At 39.1% G+C, this 23,682-nt stretch overlaps 1 long non-coding RNA gene across 1 annotated transcript; it reads right to left on the minus strand.

The window, feature by feature from the left end:
- Positions 1-905: 905 nt before the first annotated feature.
- LOC124289076 lies at positions 906-22,712 on the minus strand. Its single transcript, XR_006901586.1, has 3 exons — positions 22,681-22,712; positions 17,636-17,640; positions 906-1,185 (listed from the first exon to the last, which is right to left on the minus strand). It is a non-coding gene; the product is annotated as an uncharacterized LOC124289076 (long non-coding RNA).
- Positions 22,713-23,682: the final 970 nt, after the last annotated feature.

Consider the following 23,682-nt stretch of genomic DNA (forward strand, 5'->3'; position numbering starts at 1 on the left):
TTTTATGCCCCCGCCATATATGGCTGGGGGCATATAGGGTGTCCGTCCGTACGAAACAGGGAATGTACTCTATCCACTTCGCCACAAACACGCTCTGTGGAATTCAATGAACTTATACATGGGCTTTCTTGGGACTCTAATAGTGTACATGTTGCTGAATTTCTCTATGATGATAGTGTAATAGGGGATGAAGTCTATCCACTTCTCCACAAAACTGCTCAGCTGAATTGAATGAACTTCTACATGTCTTTCGTGGGGGCTCGTAAAGGTGTGCAGTTCATAACTTTTTATGCAATTTCTTAATTTTGTCACTTTTACAGATCTTTTAACTTAGTTGAAATTTGTTCTATTCAGCCCGTTCGTTCCATCCAACAGGGGGGTGCACGTTATCCACTTCTCATCAAAACCTACTTTATGGAATTCATTTAGATTACACATTTGCTTTATAGGGACTCTAAAGGCGTGCATCTCATATTTTGATATTGTATTTTATTCATTTTTCCAATTTTAATGCCGTTTAAATTACATAAATTTGGTTGAATTTCTCTCTGAATATAGTGTTTATGGGGATGAAGTCTATCCACAATCTCCACAAAAGCTGGTCAACAGAATTGATTAGCTTCTACGTGTGTTTCATTGGGACTCTAAAGGTGTGCATCTCATACCTTGTTCATCCAATTTCTTAATTTTGTCACTTCTACAGATGTTTGAACTTAGTTGAATTTGGTTCTATTCATCCTGTTCGTCCCATACAACAGGGGGTGTACTTTATCCACTTCTCCTTAAAAGCCACTGCACAAAACTCATTTAGCTTACATATGTCTTTAATTGAGACTCTAAAGGTGTGCAACTCATATTTTTGTGTTTCTATTTTATAGTTTTTTGTATGTCTAGAGACATTTGAACTTAGATAAAGTTTGTTGAATTTCTCACTGATGATAGTGAAATAGGGGATTAAGTCTATCCACTTCTCCACAAAAACTGCTCAAAAGAATTGATTAAGCTTACACATGTGTTTCACTGGGACTCGAAAGATGTGCATCTCATAGTTGCATAGATATTTATTGAACTTGTTCGTGAATTTTGTTCAATTATTGATCTTTATATGATAATAGGTTGTGTTATCTAACCCCTCAACACATTGTGTTTAGTGTTTTCAAGTAGTTCAGTGGGAATCTGAATGTGCTATTTATGGTTCCATTCATGTATACAATTTTCGAGACTTTGTCTGAAATGAAGAAATGTACATGAGCTTCTTTTTTGTTTTCTCTCTTGATTTTTCCCTGATTATTAAAGATGTGATATTTAATCCATGTATGTGTCATTTTTTGTGGTAATGAAATGAACAGCTGCAGTGGCACTCCTGGCAGACAACTTGACTGTCGGTGACAGGAGGTGGCTTGGTATTCTTGTTTCTAAAAACAAACGAAGGAGTTGAAAACTTGAGGATGGATATGATTGACAGAGGAACTGTGGCTGTCTGTAAGGAGACAATTAGAGCTGAGCTGCATGCAATGGGTTGGCAGAAAATCGAGGAATTCCATCACCGATCATGAAACCTGAACAAAAGGAGCGAAGGTTGAACTGGAGCCTACAGCATAACGTGTGGGGTGGCATATCTGTGTTAGGGGCAACGCCGCTCTGTGTATTTGAAGGGAATATCAACAATTTTAATGCCGTTTAAATTACATAAATTTGGTTGAATTTCTCTCTGAATATAGTGTTTATGGGGATGAAGTCTATCCACAATCTCCACAAAAGCTGGTCAACAGAATTGATTAGCTTCTACGTGTGTTTCATTGGGACTCTAAAGGTGTGCATCTCATACCTTGTTCATCCAATTTCTTAATTTTGTCACTTCTACAGATGTTTGAACTTAGTTGTAATGAAATGAACAACTGCAGTGGCACTCCTGGCAGACAACTTGACTGTCGGTGACAGGAGGTGGCTTGGTATTCTTGTTTCTAAAAACAAACGAAGGAGTTGAGCTGCATGCAATGGGTTGGCAGAAAATCGAGGAATTCCATCACCGATCATGAAACCTGAACAAAAGGAGCGAAGGTCGAACTGGAGCTTACAGCATAACGTGTGGGGTGGCATATCTGTGTTAGGGGCAACGCCCCTCTGTGTATTTGAAGGGAATATCAACAGTGAGCGGTACACAGATAACCTCGAGGGACATTTACTTCCATCTGCTCACGTGTTCTATGGAAATTTTTGGATTTTCCAGCAGGACAACGACCCAAAACATCGTTGAAAGCATTCACAGGCCTGGTTTCGGACCCAAAATCTGACATTATTAGATTGGCCAAGCTACAGCCCTGACCTAAATCCAATAGAAAATTTTTGGGGACCTATGAAGGAAAGTGTCAATAAGAAAAATCTGACAAATATTGCTGAAATGAAAGAAGAGGTGGTCCGATATTGGGACAGCATGGACCACAACTTTCTAACTTCTTTGATCAGTAGTATGCCCCGCCGCATTGGCGCCATGCTGTGCGTCGAGAGGCAGCACGCTTGAAAAGCTCTCCTGGTTTTTGCCTATTTATCATACTACTGCAGTCTGAACTTTGCTGATTTTTAGCAAACTGGATACCACATACTTCCTGGATACATATCTGTGATTTCTCTGAAATGATTCCACAAGGAAGATGAGATATTTGGAGGACTTTGTGATGTTCATATTGCTATATTTGCAATATAGCACATTCAGTGACAAGCTAACATCAGCTTGGGGTGTAACGAGTATAGACCCATGGCCAGAGACGGACAATAGACAGCCAATTAGCTTGCTCTCAGTGACAATGAGGACCTACTCAACTAGCGAGCTGTTGTTACTTAATAGCAAAGACAATCTTATCCCTACGAACACTTTTATGCAACTTCGATCTTTTGGTATATGTTCTAAGAAACGGACTAGGAGGGGCCTACGAAATCGTAAACACCGTAGCGATGATAAACCACGCAGACCATTCTCCACTCCAATGAATAACGAAGTTAAGTCAGATCACATTAAAGGTCGATATATCAAAGTATGTCTGTGGAATGCACAGTCTGCTAGAAACAAAACAGCAGAAGTTGTTGACTATATCATGGACAATGATGTTGATGTATTCCTTATTACGGAAACTTGGCTGCACTCACAAGGTGATGATGCCATCATTGCTGATATGACGCCACCGGCATATTCGTTTCGTCACGAACCACGTCTCTCTGGCAGGGGTGGGGGTGTGGCTGTGATATTTAAGGAGCATTTGAACCTCAAACTGTGCTTCAATAAGATATCTTATAAAAGCTTCGAACAGCTGAGCTTTGTGCAGTACAATGGGAACGTTCATGTGAGATGTGTGTGCATCTATCGTCCACCTGTATCCAAACGTAATGGTTCTACTCAACAGGATTTCATTGAAGATTTCTCATTGCTTCTGTCAAATCTCACACAGAAAAACATATTAGTTCTGGGAGATTTCAACATTCATTGGGATAATCCACAGGATGCCGTCACGAAAAAGTGGATTAAGCTCCTGGAATCTCATGAGCTTGTGCAGAATGTGGCTTCTTCTACCCATAGATCAGGACATACCCTTGACTGGGTTGTTACTCGACAGGACCGGGATATCTTGGATGATGTATCTGTGTTGGACTCCCAGATGTCTGATCACCACGTTATCACCTGTATCCTATCTTTAGTGAAACCGCCAAAGTCTGTTAAAACTGTCAAATCTCGCAATATTAAGAAAATTGATAGGGAGGACTTTAGATCAGATTTACTAAACTCACTACTTTTCACGAGCCAAACTGATGATCCGGAAACTTTATGTGAATTGTATAATGACACCCTATCCCATCTCCTTGATAGGCATGCACCCTTTAAAGAGAAGAATATTCCCGACCGTTCGTCGTTACCATGGTTTAATGAAGAGATCGCTTCTTTAAAAAGAGAGCGTCGTGTCATAGAACGGAGATGGAGACAGTCGGGTTTAGAAGTGTATCGTCAAATGTTCACTGCCGCTAGAAACTGTGTAACTAGGGCAGTACGGAGGGCAAAGTCTGCATACACTCTATCAGCTCTACAGTCAGTAAGATCCAGCAGAGAGATGTATCAGCTCCTAAACCGCTTAGTTGGCAAGGCTAAGGATTCTGCTCTCCCACAGACGTCTGATCTGGGGGAACTTGTGGATAACTTCAATAGCTTTTTTTGTTGACAAAATCTGCAAGATTCGAAATGAACTTGATTCATTGGATATACCTGTAACGCATCATGAACCAACGCCATTGGGTCAAGTACACTTCATCAGTGCTTTTGCACCATTTTCAGAAGCAGAGGTCCTAAAGCTTTTAACATCAGCAAGACCAACATTTTGTATGTTGGATCCAGCACCAACACGATTTGTTCTTGAGTTCATTGATGTTTTGCTTCCAGTGATCACACGGATAATAAACAGCAGTTTATCTTCCGGATGTGTCCCCAAGTGTCTGAAGGTCGCTGTTGTTAAGCCACTCCTGAAAAAGCCTGGCTTAGACGCTGACACACTATCGAACTATAGGCCTGTCTCTAATTTATCCTTCATATCAAAATTGCTTGAGAAGGCAATCAAGGTACGCCTTGTTGATCACTTGACCTTGAATGATCTCTATGACGTGCATCAGTCTGCATATCGCTCCGATCATTCCACAGAGACCGTACTTCTGCATGTGATGGAGAGACTTCTTGCTGCAGCTGATGCGGGCTATGTTACAGTTCTAACGCTGCTTGATTTATCAGCGGCTTTTGATACCATTGACCATGTTCAACTAACTGAGTGTCTGAAAACAGAATTTGGTATTCATGGCACAGCTCTTGGATGGTTTGTCTCATACCTCAATAATAGGACACAATCTGTGGTCATTCAAGACGTGAAATCGTGTACGCATCAGCTTACATACGGAGTGCCACAAGGTTCCGTTCTTGGGCCCATTCTCTTTTCACTCTATATGAAGAATCTCGGCAATATCATTCGGCATCATGTTGTGATGTACGAGTCATATGCTGATGACACCCAGCTGTTGCGTTCCACTAAACCGGACTCACTTCCAGCCGATATGTCTATAATCGAAGACTGTATCCTTGACTCCAAAGCATGGATGATACAAAGGAAGCTGAGATTAAATGACAGTAAGACCGAGGTTTTGCTGTGTGGATCACCCAGTAGCACTGCTAAGGTGGATGTGTCTTCGTTGGTAGTGGGTAATGAGAAAGTTCCTTTCAGTGATTCCGTGAAAGACCTTGGTGTTTTCTAGACTCAAATTTATCCATGGAAACACACGTAAACTCTGTTTGTAAGTCATGCTATTTTCATCTCAGAAATATTGCTTCCATTCGTGATATTCTGACATTTGATGCAGCTCACCACCTAGTTCGTTCACTTGTTCTCTCACGTTTGGATTATTGCTGCAGTCTTCTTGTAAATATCCGCCAAGATCTATTGTCCAAGCTCCAGAGGATTCAGAACTCTGCGGCGCGATTGATTTGCCGAGTCAACAAGCGCAGTCACATTACACCATTGCTGATACGCTTACATTGGCTGCCCACGAAACAGAGAATAGAATATAAAATCCTCACTCTCGCTTTCAAGTGCCTCCATGACAAAGCTCAATCTATCTGAAAGATCTCCTCAGTGAATATGTCCCACCACGGCTTTTAAGATCAAGTTCTAATTGTCAGTTGAATGTCCCCAAGGTCAGATTAAAGTCATATGGACATAGACAGTTCTCTTACACAGCTCCCCTTTTCTGGAACTCACTGCCTCTTCACATCCGACAAGCCGCGTCCGTGGAATCTTTCCAGTCCCAACTGAAAACTTTCCTTTTTAAACAAGCTTATGAACTTTAATCCTTTCTTCAGATCACTCTATCTTTTAGCGCCTAGAAATTGCCTTGCAGTTTGATTTGTGCGCTATACAACTGAAAATGAAGTTTGTGGACTACCCGTTCATTTCATGCCATGTTCACGTAATAACAATGACTAAGCAGTTGATACAGATTCTTTCAAATTGTGATAATTTAATTGCTCAGAGTGAACATTTGTTCTTACTGAGTGCAAAGTATATATTCAGAGATAATTTCAGAAATATCCCTGCTTCTAACAACGAAGATCCGGAGGTACCTGTCCAAACTAGCTCTTGTACTCTGACATCCAGTCATGTATCTATACTACTGGCATGTAATCTTACTCCAGCAATCACACTGTTAATAGTCTTATTGTTTCATGGTAACATGAACTTTTTATCAGTAGCTGTTGTCTTTTGAAGAAGATATGTTTGGAAAAACAATAAAGTGGTAAAATTGTATGTCATGTTGCTTTCTTTCCCTAATTTTCTACTGATTATTTGAGATCAATTAACAATGAAAACAAGTATATACATTTATATCAAAAAGTGAAAATGAGCATTATATGTTTTTCCTTTTTGTTTTACAGAGTGATGATTTGCTGGTAGCAATCTTCAGTGGACTAAATCGACAGAGTGTTCTGGATGGTGAACTGGACATACAAATATTGGACTATGCAAACCACCTACTGGCAGCTCAGTTCCAACCTAATTATGGATTGGTATTACCATGTCGACTCGACGCTTTAGATAGTGAACACAGTGTTTTACCAAATGGACCCATTCCGTTGGATGCAGATGCTGTTCAAATTCATTATTGAAATGGTCATTATCTAGTGTCTGCACAAAACAGTGGTCAGCTCTATGTCTATGACAGCTTGCTAAGCATATTTCATTTAAAAGCCATCGAGGGACAAATGAAACTTATGTACTCCAATGTATGTATCCCACGCTAAAAGTATGCCATGGCTCAATCTCAAGGCTGTAGTGTTCTCTGTGGGATTTTTTACTATCGCCAATGCTTTCAACCTCCACGGTGGAGTCCACCCAGACTCGGTTCTTTTGGATGTCACAAGAATGAGACACCATCTCCATGACTGTCTGATTGAAGACATTATCAGAGGATTTCCAATACAAAGACGTTTAAAGAGAAGAAATGATGTTAATGTGTGTGAAAGTGGAAATCAGGAAGTGTCAAAAGCTGACTTGACAAAGAAAAACATTCGAGAAAAAGAACGGGAGGGCGAACAAAGGTTTCAAGAATCCAAAAGGACTTCATTAACTGAAGACACAAGTCAACAAATTTGTGAGAAAGAAAGGCAGCGGATAAAAGTTTACAGAGCTAAAAATAAAGGAACACTGACAGTGGACACAAAAGAACAAGTTTGTGAGAAAGAAAAGCAGAGAATAACACTTTTCAGAGTCAATAAGAAAGCATCATTGACAGGGGATGCAAGGATAGAAATGTTGGAAAAAGAAAAGAAGAGAAAAGTTAGTTGCAGAGCCACAAAGAAAGCATCACTGACAGTGGACACAAAAGAACAAGTTTGTGAGAAAGAAAAGCGGAGAATAACACTTTTCAGAGCCAATAAGAAAGCATCACTGACAGAGGATGCAAGGATAGAAATGTTGGAAAAAGAAAAGAAGAGGAAAACTAGTTGCAGAGCAACAAAGAAAGCATCACTGACAGTGGACACAAAAGAACAAGTTTGTGAGAAAGAAAAGCGGAGAATAACACTTTTCAGAGTCAATAAGAAAGCATCATTGACAGGGGATGCAAGGATAGAAATGTTGGAAAAAGAAAAGAAGAGGAAAGCTAGTTGCAGAGCAACAAAGAAAGCATCACTGACAGTGGACACAAAAGAACAAGTTTGTGAGAAAGAAAAGCGGAGAATAATACTTTTCAGAGTCAATAAGAAAGCATCATTGACAGGGGATGCAAGGATAGAAATGTTGGAAAAAGAAAAGAAGAGAAAAACTAGTTGCAGAGCAACAAAGTAAGCATCACTGACAGTGGACACAAAAGAACAAGTTTGTGAGAAAGAAAAGCGGAGAATAACACTTTTCAGAGTCAATAAGAAAGCATTATTAACAGGGGATGCAAGGATAGAAATGTTGGAGGAAGAAAAAAAGAGAAAAGCTAGTTGCAGAGCCACAAAAAGCTTCACTGACAGAAGACAGAAAACAACAAGTTTGTGAGAAAGAATAGCAGAGAATAACACTTTCAGAGCCAATAAGATAGCATTACTGACAGAGGATGCAAGGATAGAAATGTTGGAGAAAGAAAAGAAGAGAAAAGCTAGTTGCAGAGCCACAAAAAAGCTTCACTGACAGAAGACACAAAACAACAAATGAGTGAAAGGTAAAGGAACAGGAAGAAAGAGTTTCGAAAAACAACAGAAGAAACAACATGAAAATAATCAATCAGACAAGGAAAGTAAATTCAAAATGACTTTGAGGGAAGATTGTTTAAAGCGCTTTCTTAAGGACATCCTCAACTTTCCGAACTACATATGCACTTGCTGCAGGAGGCTTCTATACAGAAGAAGTGTGCAGAGAGTCACCAGCAAATTTAAGAGCTCTTCTGAAGAGGATATTATCAATAAATTGGTGACCTGAAGATCGTCAGTGGAAGGATTCGAATGGATCTGTTCAACTTGCATTTCTCATATTCAGAAAGCCAAAATACCTCCTCAGGCTCTTTGTAATGATCTTTAAGTTTCATTACAACCACCTGAATTATAGGATCTTGTACCTTTGGAAAGACGCCTTCTTTCTCGAAGATATCCATTCATGAAGTTGGTAGCACTTCCTAAGGGCAAACAAATCGGCATCAAAGGATCTGTTGTCAGCATACCTGTTAATGAACAAACTGTTTGTTCTGAGCTACCCAAAACACCGAATCGAAACACCGAAAGGCAGGCTTTCTTGCATTAAAGCTGAAACGGAACATAAAGTATAAAAGTCACCATAATTTTGAGTACTTCTTATATTGAACTGGTTGAAGAACAATAATTATATTTACAGAGACGTAAAGGAACAGGAAAACTGGGAGTGTATGTGTGCTAATGAGGATCCTGAAATATGGGAACAGTTAACAAAAGAAGATAAGTCAGATGCCCTCCTCTTTCACAAAACACAAGTTTACAGGAAGACAATTTAGGTGTGTCACATGATGATAAGTTATTGCCTCCTTCATCTACATCCAAAACTACAATTGGGACTGTGTCTTTTGACCAACCAGTATTGGTATCTTCTGCTCTCACAAATGTTAACACAGACCAGCAGACATCACAAGAAGCTGACAATGAGGATGATTACACCAGTGATCCAAATCGTCCAAGACTAGAGGAATTCAATTTGAAGTTTGTGTCCAGAATGTTGATCCAACAATTGACATAGATAGAGTTCTGAACATTGCACCAGGGGAAGGAAACGTGCCACTAAATGTTCTCATGGTTAATCGTTTTGAAGAACTTGCATTTCCTCATCTTTTGACTAGAGGTAAATTTGGATGGAAACATGAAAGAGCCATAAAACTCACTCCAAGAAAATATTTTCAGAAACGACTGTTGGATGAAAATCCTATGTTTTCATCTGATGTTGAATACATATTTGTTGCTCAGGCATAAGTGGATTTGCATGATATTGTGTCTGGAATGAGTATTGCTCTGAGGAAATCATTCCGAGGTTCTTCTGGATATCCCACTGACAGCTGATCATCTGCACAACTCTGATACTTTGAAACGTTTTCTATTGAAAGACCATGGCTATAGATTTCTTCAACCAGTCAGAGCTTCACCACCATACTGGCAGAAAGAACAATACAAGCTGCTGGCAGCCATCAAGCAACTTGTTATTTTCATGATCACTTGGTTCTTTACCTTATCCGCAGCAGATCTACGTTGGAATGATACAATCCAGTCAACAAGAAAGTTAATATCAAGGATGTGGCAAGTTTGTCTTGGGAAGAAAAATATGGCTTCGTTCAAATCCAGCAACAGCAGCACGTCACTTCCAAAACAGACTGGACTGTCTGAGGAAACACATCATCCTTGGCAAATCCAGACCTCTTGGAGAAGTGAAGCATTTCTTCTACATGATAGAATTCCAGCACACAGGGTCACCGCATGCTCATGGTGTATTGTGGATAAGGTGAGTGAGTGAGTTATTATTTAACGTCACATCGGCAATATTTCAGCCATATCGTGACGAGAACACATATGACACCGAAATGGAATAGATGTATACTATAAAAACCTGTCGACGAAGGACAGTAAAACAACTAGAATATCACAATTACAACTAAAAATTAAAACTAATAGCACTATTTGGACAATACAATATAACAACTGACTATAGATCGCCAACAACTGAAGGTAGATCACCAAACTAGGGACCCTGGGGGACTAACAGTACTTTTGCTACCTGCATTGACCCTAGTTGGATCATCCCTTCAGCCGCTGGCGATTAAAGTCATATTCAGCCAAAATTAAAATGACAAAAATACTACATTTAAAACAGCTGGTAAATACAAATTTCCTTTGAATGTTTCGGGACTTATGTACCCTTTCAGGAGGACAATAATTTTATGCTACTTCAACCCCCTTTTAGGGTACAGCCACTAACAATCTCAGTTACTAATCTAAAGTGTCAATAATAAAATATCTATCTATTTACAAATCATTTAACAAGTCTAATTCTTTTAAAAATGCAATAATTAAATGAGAACTTATATTAGTAAAAAGATCCTTCATGGTTCGTGATTTGACATAGTTATCATTTGTGTTGGAATATTCAACACAGTCAAGCAAGACATGCTTGACCGTGATTCTTTTATCACAAGGGATACAAAACGGAGGACCCCACCTTTTAATAGGTACTCATGAGTATATCTTGTGTGGCCAATACGACATCGTCGTATGATGACCTCTTCAAATCTGGACTGACAACCCAAGTGGGTGTTACCAATATAGGGTTTTATTGCATGTATTTTATTGATACCTATTGTCCCACTTCTTCTGCATTAGATAACAGACATAAGATCCGATGACAGCCTTATAATCAGAGTGTTGAATAAGAAGTGGTGTCACAGATTTGTTGAGTGCTGCCTTGGCAGCAAGAACGGCCATTATTTTCCCAGAAATACCAACGTGGCTGGGTAACCAACAGAGGGCGATGTCGTATTGGCCAGTTGCAAGATCATTTTATAATTCTATAATTTCTATTAAAAGTGGATGTTTACAAGAAAGATTTTCAATCGCCTGAAGGCAAGAAAGAGAGTCTGAAAATATTATATACTGTTTATATTTAGGGTGTTTTTTAATATATTTAAGCGCTGTTAATATGGCGGTAGCTTCTGCTGTGAAAATAGAGCTGTTATTTAGTAATCGGGAAGATATTGTTCTGGATCCAATGACAGTTGCACAAGCCACTGCGCCACCACCCTTGGACCCATCTGTAAATAAGGATTTGTGTGTGTTATATTTATTTTTTAATTGATTAAATTCTTGTCTATATTTTCATTCATTAGTTTCTCATTTCTTAAATGTTGTCAGTGTGAGATCAACTTGTGGTCTCACCATTTGCCAAGGAGGAGAAGAAAGCAGACGGGAAGAGGCTTTATAGTCTAGCTCAATGCCAGCAGCAGAAAGGAAAGGTTTCACTCTTATACCAAGAGGCGGAACAAGAGATCCAGGTATACAGATCCTCATAGAGGGGATTAAAGACGCAGTTATATGCAGGGTTTGACTCACTGGAATATAGTTTTGTTATATACTGTAAAGTTAATTTTATACGACGTTGGTTAAGAGATGGCTCATCAGCCTCAACATAAAGGCTGTCAACAGGTGAAGTTCTAAAAGAGCCAAGACAAAGTCTTAGACCTTGGTGGTGGACAGAATCTAAAAGTTTTAGGTTGCTTTTGCAGGCTCCATATACGATGGAACCATAATCAAGTTTAGAACGGACTAATGATCGATAAAGTTTAAGGAGGGTAGCTTAATCCCCTCCCCATTTTGAATTAGAAACGACTTTCAATAAGTCGAGTGCCTTCAGGCATTTAGTTTTAAGGGATTTATTATGCGGAAGAAAAGTTAAATGGGAGTAAAACATTAGGCCCAAGAACTTGGCCTCCTTTACAACTTTGATGGGAGTGCCATTTAAAGATAGTTCAGGGTCCTTATGCGGCTTATATTTTCTACATAAATGTATGCAATTACTTTTTGATTTAGAAAATTTAAAGCCGTTTTCAAGACACCATTTATTTATTTTGTTTAAACACAACTGTAGTTGCCGTTCAATAGTATGCATATTTGTACCGCGACAAGAAATAGTAAAATCATCCCAAAAAAGTGATTCATCGATAGAATCATTTAAAACCTTGGATAAACTGTTGATCTTAATGCTAAACAATGTAAAAGACAAAATACTGCCTTGTGGGACACCCTGATCCTGATTATAATGGTCAGACGGGGTTGAACCCACTCGGACTTGAAATTGCCTGTCTGTTAAAAACTGTGATATCAAAAGAGGTAAACGCCCCCTTAAACCAAAATCATGTAAATCCTTTAAAATGCCATGCTTCCAGGTGGTATTGTATGCTTTCTCGAGATCAAAGAATATCGATGCTACATGTTGTTTATTTACTATTGCATTTTTTACAAAGGTTTCTAAACGTACCAAATGATCAATGGTACTACGATTTTGTCCTGAAACCACATTGAATATTTGTTATGAGGTTATTGGTCTCAAGATACCATGTTAACCTATTGCTTACCATTCGTTCCATGGTTTTACAGACACAACTCGTTAAAGAGATTGGTCTATAATTGTATGATCCCGTCCAGGTTTTGGAATGGGGACTACAATGGCATTACGCCATGAAGTTAGGAAATTCCCTGAAGTCCATATTGAATCAAAAATATTTAGAAGTGTTCCCAAACATGATTCAGGTAAATGCTTCAAGAGCTGATAGTGAATATTATCAGCTCCTGTTGCTGTATCATGAGCTTGCTCAAGGGCAGTGTGGAGTTCATGTATTCTCTTTTTCTCTTGTTGTGTCTGATATTTTCGAAATTCTGGTACGCAATTTGACGAAGAAGAATGTTTGGCGAGAGTTTCACCAAGCTTATTGGCAATGTCAGACTTATCAGTTAATAAATTATCACCATCCTTCAGATGGTGGACAGTAGATTTGGAACCTTTGCCCTTTATGCGTTGAATCATGTTCCACAACTTCGAAATTGGTGTGCGTGAATTTAACTTGGAAACATAATTTCGCCAAGACTGACGCTTATTCTGTTTAAAGGCACGTCGAGCTTTGGCACTATTTATTTTGACATTATTTAAATTGTGAACTGTAGGATACCGGCGAAAGTATTTCTCTGCCTTCTTCCTACACTGTCTGGCCTGTTTGTAATCATCAGTAAACCATGGTTTACGAATGTGTGGTGTCGCAGAGGACTTAGGAATAGTTTCATCTGCTATTTGATTCAGTTTATCCGAGAACAACTGAATAGGATCTAGAGCATCGACAAAAAAGTCAGATTTCAGTTCGTCAGTACAAAGTGTCTGATAAAATGACCAGTTAGCCTTATTAAACTTTCCCCTTGTTGGATTTATAGCTGAAAGTATTGTGGGGAAATGGTCACTTCCACACAGGTCATCATGAACTGACCATTCAAATTCGTTATAAATATTTGGGTCTGTTAGTGATAGATCTAGTGCAGAATATGTTCCTGTACCAGGGTGTAAATACGTGGCTGATCCATCATTAAATATGCACAGATCATTATTAGAAATGAAGTCTTCGAGGATTTTCCCTTTAATGTTAGTATCAGTACTTCCTCACAAAGGGTTATGACCGTTAAGATCACCCATGATAATACATGGCTTGGGAAGCTGGTTGAATAGATCCTGAAGATCAGACTGCTGAAGAGCTGAAGATGGAGAATGTACAATGAACAAAGGGTGAAGGTTATTTGTAACGAAAGACGGACAGCAACCGCCAGAAGAGGCCTTTTTAAGAGGGACGGGGCTATGAATCACACCCTGCCTCACCAAAATAGAAGCGCCGCCGGTGGTTTTATTACCTGGAGGTGAAAACGAATGGAATGAATTGTACTGACGAAATTCAAATTTGTCTGTATTTTTCAGGTATGTCTCTTGTAAACTAAACACAGATGGTTTATAATCCTGCGATAATAATTGTAGATCCTGAAAATTGTTCCTAAGACCCCTGCAATTCCATTAGATTAAGTTCATAAAAATAATGCTCATAATGCTTATGGTGGTTTGACTAGAGATCGAGAATGCAAGGAGTCATCACTCCTACACGTTGTGTGTGAAGAAGCAATCTCCATGTCAAGTGGTTCAAACGAATTTTGAAACACCACAGGAGGGCTCAAAGAAAGAGATTCTTCCTAATGCTGAAGTGCTCTGTTCTTTCTCCTTAACTTATTTTGTTCTTTTCTTGAAAGTTGGGTAACACTCTGTGTTGCCTGGGTTGAATTTATATTTTCTGGTTGCGTTTCGTCAGTCTGGGAGGCTGATGAACGTTGACAATCGTTTGATGTCAGATCAATGTCATTCAAGGTTATTTGATCATCATTCACCCAAGATATAACGGTTTGGCATGCAGTTGAAATTGGTTGAGATTTATAAACAGGTGTCGGTGGAGGAGAAGAAACTATGGCTGAGTATGTTGGTCCTGTAGAAGGTTTAGACTGTACATTTACTACTTTCTTTGATTCAAAGTATGATATGCTGTTAGTACATTTGATTGTGAGAACTTTGGCCTCATATTCAAACTTTGGGGAAGATTTGGAGGATGCCAGATGATTACCACCACAGTTAGCGCATTGTATGGTATCACTGCAGTCAGTACTCTCGTGACTTCCACTGCAGCGAGAGCATACAGATTTGCCTGTGCAAGACCTTGCACCATGTCCAAATTTTTGGCACTTATAACACCGGAATGGATTTTGTATATATACCTCCATTCCGATGTTACAGTATCCGGCCTTAATGGATTTCGGAAGCTGTGTCATACCAAACGTGAAAAGGTATGTATTTGTTTTCACAATGTTTGAGTCTTGTTTCCTGGTAAAACGCTTCACAGTAGTACCGCCTTGGACTTTAACTCTGACACAATCTCGTCTTCATCCATGTCTGATAAACAACGGGACCTGTCTCTCACAATACCTCTGCAAGTGTTAAATGTCTTATGCACTGAGACAACAACCTGCTTGTTTACAAACTGCTGTAATCCCAGCAGATTGACAGATTGCTGCCTCCCTACACATTCTACCAAAAGTGAACCATTTCGGAGGCGGGTGACATTCATTACCTCTGCGCAGACACCTCGGATGCCCTTGGAGACGGCAAAAGGATTGATATTTAACGGACTCCCATCATCAGTTGCAATAACCAAAAATCTTGGCCAGGATTCTGTCAATAAAGGGGATACCTCCTCATCAGATGAAGAAGAAAGATGTCTCCGTTTTTTTGTTTTAGACGAACCAGAATGCGTGTTTTGAGCCATAGTAAAATAATAATGTTCGGCGACCCTACGCCCCCCCCCCCCTCCTCCATCGAGTGTCAACAAGGACGATGTTGCAGTGGAAACCAGAGTGTAACACCAGGGCTACAGGGAGGCTATACTCGAGAAATACAGACATGAATAGCTCAGGAATCTATAAGATTAAAGGTCAGGCTGGTTCGGCCCATTTCATTAATCTCAAGAAACTCAGAATTCATATATCCATATCACCAGATTGTCCCATGAGCCACAGCCTTCTGGCACAGGACTCTAGGCAATGCAATTTCATCAAACATATGAACATTCAAAGTCAAAATGGTCTGAATTGTTCACAACATTAAATACTGAAAACAGTTTCCATGCTCAGGGCACGGCGTGACCAGCCGATTGATAGAACCGGGCCAGTTCTACCATCCGTCTAGGTGAAGTAAGGGGCGAAGTGGTGTGTTGGGCAAACGGAACACGGTTCCAGGCTCCCAGTGCCCTCAACCACCAGACTCCCGTCCTCCACCGACACAGGGGGCGCAACCCACGGCTAACAGGTTGGTGGACCAAATATACCCCTGGGCCCACACGGGGGGGTTGAAGAGCTCTTAGCGTTACCCAGCACCCACCACGAGGAGGTGGCTCTTCACGGGTGCCGTATTGTGGATAAAAGATGCTCGCCATCTAAAGAAAAGTGATCCACAAGAGATAGCATCGTTTGTTGACAAGTATGTGAAATGCTGCTTACCATCACAGGATGATGCACCTTTACTGCATGAACTTGTCTCTCACTTACAAAGGCATGCACATTCTGCAACGTGTCAGAAAGGATCCAAGAACTGTAGATTCAATTATCCATGGCTTATTTCTGCATCAACATTTCTGGCAACACCACCTGAGGATGAAAGTATTTCACCAGAAATAAAAGCTGCTCTTCCAAAGTCATCTAGTGAAGTATTGTCAAGAGTGAAGAAGACATTGGCAGAAGCACCAGACATCTTAGCCTGGAAGAGGTGCTTACAAAGTCATCTACTAATACAGATGAATATCAGCAGGCTCTTTTTACCTCTGTCAACACAACAACTGTCTTTCTAATACGGCAGCCGTCTGAAACATGCATCAACAATTATAACCCAGACATTCTTAAAGCCTGGCAGGCAAATATGGACATACAGTTTGTGGCCAATCCATAGTCATGTATTCAGTAGGTGGTCTCTTATATAACCAAGGACGAACGTGAAATGGGAAATCTTCTTCAGGCAGTCAGTAAGGAAGCATCAAGTCAAGGTATAAAGCAACAGATGAAGAAGTATGGCCAAGCTTTCCTTAATGCACGGTCAATTAGTGCTCAAGAAGCAACCTACAGAGTCCTAGGATTGCCTTTGTATAAGTCAGATTTTCAGACACATGAAATGTTCTGGAAGAAGAATGTGAAGATATATTCACCAGTTCTCTCACTTACAAGTACCCTCAGAGACCTGCTGCATTAGACTCATGGTGCTTAGCACTGCTTCCTTCCTGGTACAAGTCAGTTTCAAGATTTGACAACAAACCAGGCATTCAACCTGATATCCTAGAAGATGGTACAAGCATGGACACAGCTGCATGACAGAGTGATGTGACAAGCAACCTTGAGTTACTTGTCAAATGTGCTCCCGAAACGTTCACAGTTCAGTTGCATTCTTCTACCCAACACATGAAGAAAAGACAAAAGAAAGCCATGATCAGGTTTCACAGGTTTAGTGTAACACACTACCCTGAATCTTACTATCATTCAGAACTCTTCTTGTTCAAACCATGGAGAAAGGAAGAAAGTCTTCTTCAGTTGCAACAGTCCTATGCTGACAGTTATCACATGTCTCTTGAGGAAATCAAAGCAAACAAGACTCACATACAAGAATAATCCGAACTTATTGATGCATCAGTAGAAGGCTTCCTTGAAAATGGTATACCTACAATTGCTGATCTGCTGAACCATGAATTACAACAAGCAAATGATGATATGATTGCTGAAGGCACTGAACCAGACCTAGAGCATGCTCAAATAGATCCAGACTCACTGTCCTTAAAAGAGGAACACAACTCCCACTCGCTGAAGTTAACACACCCCATTTTGTGTCTTACGAATCCCTTCCAACAATGTGGTCTGATGATGACTATCGCCAACATGCGCAGTCACTGAAAGAAGAACAACGTAAGATGTTTCAGATTGTTCTCAATTGGTGTACATCTGTCAGTATACAGAAACTGTCAGGAAGTTTACCAGAGCCCATACACTTGTTTGTGACTGGAGGAGCAGGGACTGGAAAGTCGCATCTGATCAAGGCAATCTATCAAGTCAAAGTCAAAGATGTTTATTGTAAAAAAGGCCCCCGGCCCATATACATTGGAGTTATACATATACATTATACATATGGTGCAATAAGTAGTAATTAGTGGTCCAAACAGCAAATCATGATACAGGCAGTAAATTATGTACAAGCAGTGCAATACGATGGACCTACAACACTTTTTATCAGATTGTTACGTTTAATAAGAGCATAATTGATATAGTACGACAGCTTTATTATTACATGCTGGTCAGTTGATGAAAGAAGTAGTTTAAATGCTAATGTAGGTGGCTTACGTAGATAATATTCAGCTATATGTTTCGTACGCAAATCTTTATACAAAGGACATACAAGTAAAAAAATGGATTTCATTTTCCACATCTATATTACACAGTGGGCACATTCTCTTGCATCGTTCAATATAAAAACGTCTTCCTTCGTTTACCATTATGTTCAACCTAACCTAAATCGTATAAATGGATATCTTAATTTCTTTGATGTTAAAAACAACAGATATTTCTCCGGCTGGAGTAGTGATTTGTATATTCTATAAGAGTCGTACCGTGAACGATTATGTATTACTGAATGCCATTCTTGATTAAACATATTAAGACTTCTTTCTCGAAACTGAGTTAAAAACAAACTTCCATCACCAATTGACTGACTTAACCATACAAAACCATAACCATGTGAAAACAGAAGATTTCTTACATAAGATGCCCACGTCACTTTACCAATGTTGTCCAAATGAACAAGCATGTTATAAGCCTTTTTGGGTAATCTATGTTCTTGCATACACAATATCTTAAACCAGAATTTTATAAATCGAATATGAGCATTTATATACAGGGGATACCTCCCACATTCACCGTACACCATACAATTCGGTGTAGAGGGTCCTTCATTTAAAAATTTCTTACAGGCCATCAGATGTATTTTGTCTATGCATTCATATCTCTGGAATCCCCAAATCTCGGATACATACAAAAGAATAGGCTGAATTTGACAATCAAATAGTTTAAAGTAAATACTGGGCGTCAAAACACCAATTTTACACAAGGCAGATAAAAGACTTATCAATGCTTTCTTAGCTTTCAATGATAATTCAGTAACAGATGTTTTCCAGTTCATAGCAGATATAAACTTAATCCCAAGATAAGTGTAATGATCAGAGACAATTACAGGTTGGTCATTTTAGTATACCGTTCCAAAATATTTAACTGGGTTTGTAGTCCAACTACAGATTCTGATAAAAGAATTACGTCATCAGCAAATAAAATAATAAAAAGTTCTAAGAGATCTGGAAATATTTGGATGCCATGCTTACCATTTGCGATAATATCGTAGTACAATTCGTTGATAAACAGGGAAAATAGAATTGGACTCACAACACATCTTTGTCTTAAGCTAACGGGGCAGTCGAAAATATCAGTCTTATCATCACCACAACGTACACAAGCTATCACATTCGTATACAATGCTTTTAAAATTGAATACATTCTACCTTTCAGGCCAGCATGACTTAAAGAATACCACAATTTAGAACGATTGACAAATGTTTTACGGAAATCAACGAAAGCTACATATAATTTACGCTTACGACGGGATAGACATTTCTGGGCTAGTGCATATAGTGTAAAGATATGATCAGAAGTTGAATATTTCTTTCTAAAGCCTGCTTGTGATTCGGGAATTTTATCTGTCATACTTGCCCATTTAGTGAGTCTGTTATTTAGAACAGATGTAAAGACTTTACCTAAAATACTCATAGGGGAAATTCCTCTATAATTATCTGGATTTGTGACATCACCTTTCTTATGTAAGGGAACAATAATTGATCGCGCCCAACAACGGGGGAAAATACCATTTTCAAACAATTTATTAAAACACTTATTCAAAAAGGGCATGATAACAAACTCTGAAATTTTAAGCATTTCCACCACGACGAGGTCAAGACGAGCTGATTTTCCATTTTTCAAATGCAATAACGCTTCTGATATTTCATTAGCTGTTATGGGTGAGTCTAATACAAGTGATTCGACGTCTGACATATCTGCAGTTGAAATATCTGGTGTTGCATCATCCTGCAAAGGACAATCATCAAAAGAATCATTAAAAACAAAATCATTACGAAATACATTTTTAAAATGATTTAACCATTCCGCTTTCGGAATTACATTTTTTCGTGTGTTGGTCGACTTTTTAAATATCTGATTTGTTTCCAAAATGAGGTCGGGCTTTTTGTTGCCTGTTTCTGTATATATTTCGTTCTTTACAATATAGTTTTCTATTGATATCGTTACGTTACGTCTAAATGTCTTTAGAGATTTTCGTGCAAACCGTCGTGCAGCCTTACACTCAGCATTTAACGGTGGATTGTTTCGCGGCGGTGCGATCGATACACGTATCTTCATACAGCTTGCAGAATCTAAAATCATACTTACAAAATCTTCAATAGCATCTTCTATATTACTATCAAGTTTATTAAACACCGACTGAAAACCAGCTGCGGATATCTCTTGAAGGTTTCCTAAAAATGTCTTACATAAAGACTCATTCCACACAATTTTTTCATTAGAGGAGATATCCGCTGTTGATTTACCTTTAATCATGTTCATTTTAGGAAATCGGCATTTGAGCTTTAAAGGCAGATGATCGGAATCCAATCGATCACCTATATTCAACATACTCAGGGGAACAGATGAAATAATCATTAACACTACAGCCATGCTGTCCGACAAAAGTATATTCACCTTCATCTCCAAACACTCTACCATTGACAATAAATAAATGAAATGCATAACACATGTCTATCCAAATTTGGGTGGCGCGATCACCCACTGGCGTGATCACACAGGTACTCATGACACAGATCACCCTACTGAAGGAAGGGGATGACCCATCAGCTGTGAAGACAAGGGAAAAACAATTCCTCATTTAATAGACTTTCAGATGAAAAGAAGAACACGCTAAGGTGTAAATTAGCTCATCTAAAGATTATCATCATTGATGAAATTTATATGGTTGGCAGTGACCTGTTTCTGCAGCTTCACAGACGACTGAGTGAACTATTTCACAGTCCACATGATTTTGGAGGATTGACAGTGATTGTATTTGGTGACCTGTACCAATTGTCCCCTGATGCACAAAGGGTGATCTTTCAACCACCATCTGATGATTATGCACGACTTTCTGGAAATTTGTGGGATCAGTTTGTCTTTTATCCTTTGACACAGATGATGAGACAAAAGTAAGATCTCATATTTGCAGAGCTATTGAACAGAATAAGAAATGGTACCTTTACTGAGCAAGACATTGATATTCTAAAGACCAGATGTGTTCATCCACCTTTGATGTCATTTGAATATCCACTACACATTTTTGCAACAAATTATGAAGTTGATGAACATAACGGGGTTATGCTAATCAGACTTGGTGCAAATATTGTAGACATACTTGCCAAAGACAGCGTACCAGAAGCACTTCGGAAGTTTCCTATTAAAAAAAATGAGTTCACTGGAGGTTTGCCCAAGATTATTAGATTGGCAGTTGGAGCCAGGATCATTCTGACGAGAAATTTGGATGCATCTGATGGCTTAGTCAATGGTTCACAAGGGACAGTGGTTGATTTCATGTACCAGCAACAGAACAAAAGTGTGCCAGTGGTTGTTCTTGTTCACTTTGATAGCCCCAATACAGGTGTGAATGCTCGTTTGAAAACAACTCTCAACCTTTCCAATTATGAGGAATCAGTTGTACCAATCCAGCCAATTGAGACAAAATTTTCACTTACAAGGTCCAAACCTAATCTGCATGTTATCAGACAACAGTTTCCACTACGCTTGTGTTGGGCTTGTACAGTGCACAAGATTCAGGGACAAACTTTGGAGGAAGTTGTTTCATTTGAAAAGAAATATGGATATGGTCAAGCCTATGTAGCTCTCAGTCGGGCAAAGACTTTGTCTGGAATGAAACTTCTTCACTTCAGCAAGGATAGAATTAAGACCTCCTCTGTTGTCACAAAGTAAATGATGAGACTGGAAGCAAGTGCCCTTGTACAGAACCCTTTTCCAACAGTTGAATCTGGTACATCCAACACTCCCCAAATTACCATGCTAAATGCTAGATCTGCCAAACTACAGTTTTTGGACATACAGAATGATCGAGTGATTTCAGCAGGAGAAATCATTTGCCTTTCTGAGACCCATTTCTATGCAAATCAGATGCACAATTATCATCGTTCTGGATACCAAACATATCATGTACCAGCAAGACATTCCACAAACATACCTGATTACACACACGATGAACAGCTCACTGTTGATATACTTCCTAACTACTTCTCCAATCATTTCACGATATGTCTGCATTTGTAGCAGCTGAAAAGAAGGAACATTTTACACCTGGTCAGAGTCATTGGATGCAGGCCTCAGGTGTTATGTACATCATCTCAACTCTGAGGAAAGCGAACATTACATGGAATCACTTGTCAAAAAGTTTGAAGATGTGTTTATCAATGTTTGTTTTTTTACTAAAAATCTCTCAGTTGCTCAGTTTTAACAAACAAGCCCATCTCAACTTCATGGAAATAATCATGGACTTAAACAGATAAACTGTGTGAGGTATGCAATAATATCATGTCATGGAACAGTTAACTTTTAACCTACCATATTGAATATGTTCCAGAATGTGCCAAAACTTACCACTTTAGCTTCTACAGCAATCTATTGGTTTCAGATTTCACTTGCCTCCACAGTGATAATGCTATTGCTAGTTTATTTACCCTTGTACCATGAACCTTCATGATATTGGTTTAATTGTACTGTGGTAAGTACATTGTGACATACATTTACAAATAAATATTTACCTTGGACACTTTGGATATATTTATTTTATAATCAACCATGATATTTATTTAGTAGAAATTATTCACCAGAGCATACTCAGTTTAGGGAACTCTTTCTACAGCAGCGGGGGCATCCGTGCCCCTGGACACATTTTTTTCTTGTTTTACAGTGAATTAGAAAAACAATGTGGTGCACAAAGGTAACCTGATAGTTTGGTACACATTAAAATTGACAGTTTTAAATCAATCCAACTACAAAGCCACAAGATATACATGCATGAAGTAAAGTATACTGAGAAGATCAAAATGTCAACGTAAGCAACATTTAAAATGGCAGCCTTACAGCAATCAATATTGCATGACAGTTGGGTGGCAAGAGCAAAGTGAACGCTCAACAGGCATGTGTTTTTCACTTTTTCGCATTTTCTACAGAAAGCAAAAGCATAATAGTCGTGACGTGGGCTTGTATCACTTTCAGCAGAGACTGTTGTCGTATTCTGTCTATGTGTTTTGCACAGTGTAGGTCATCGTACTTCGTGATCGTAATTCACAATTCACAACGCGTCACAATTCCCAGCTCGGAATCTTCCCCGATGGCGAGCTGCAATGTATTATATGGTCACGTCCACTAGTCCGTGGTGATTTCTAACTGCAGCTATAACGACCATATTTCTTCATCCTGTAATTGAAATCATAACCTCTGATGATATGACCAACTATTTGATATTATTAGGGAAAGAATAATATCCCCTGGGGAAATATACCACATTGAAATAACAGAAATGTATAGGCTTCAACTTTCTGTTTCCAATTTCAAGTGACACTGGTCCCAATGTTGTTCACAGATTTTCATTGCATTGTGTTTTCTGAACTTATTATATTTGACATTTGTGTGCCTTCACTTCTAAAAATAATAAGATCTCTAAGCAGTTGATAGATTACACAGCGATAGCTTGCTACCCTCACTGGCGCTCATTATTACAATACCGCAAACACCGAAACGTCGGTCTTTTTCGTATATTGGAAATCTCCGGCAAATCAATTAATAGTAATAATGGGGGAGCGTTCAGAAAGTGACCGTGGTTTGGGGACGTAAACGGGACGGAAAAGGCA

Source organism: Haliotis rubra, unplaced genomic scaffold (genome assembly GCF_003918875.1).
Source record: "Haliotis rubra isolate DU_JTF1 unplaced genomic scaffold, ASM391887v1 Scf431, whole genome shotgun sequence".
Taxonomy (NCBI): Eukaryota; Metazoa; Mollusca; class Gastropoda; order Lepetellida; family Haliotidae; genus Haliotis; species Haliotis rubra.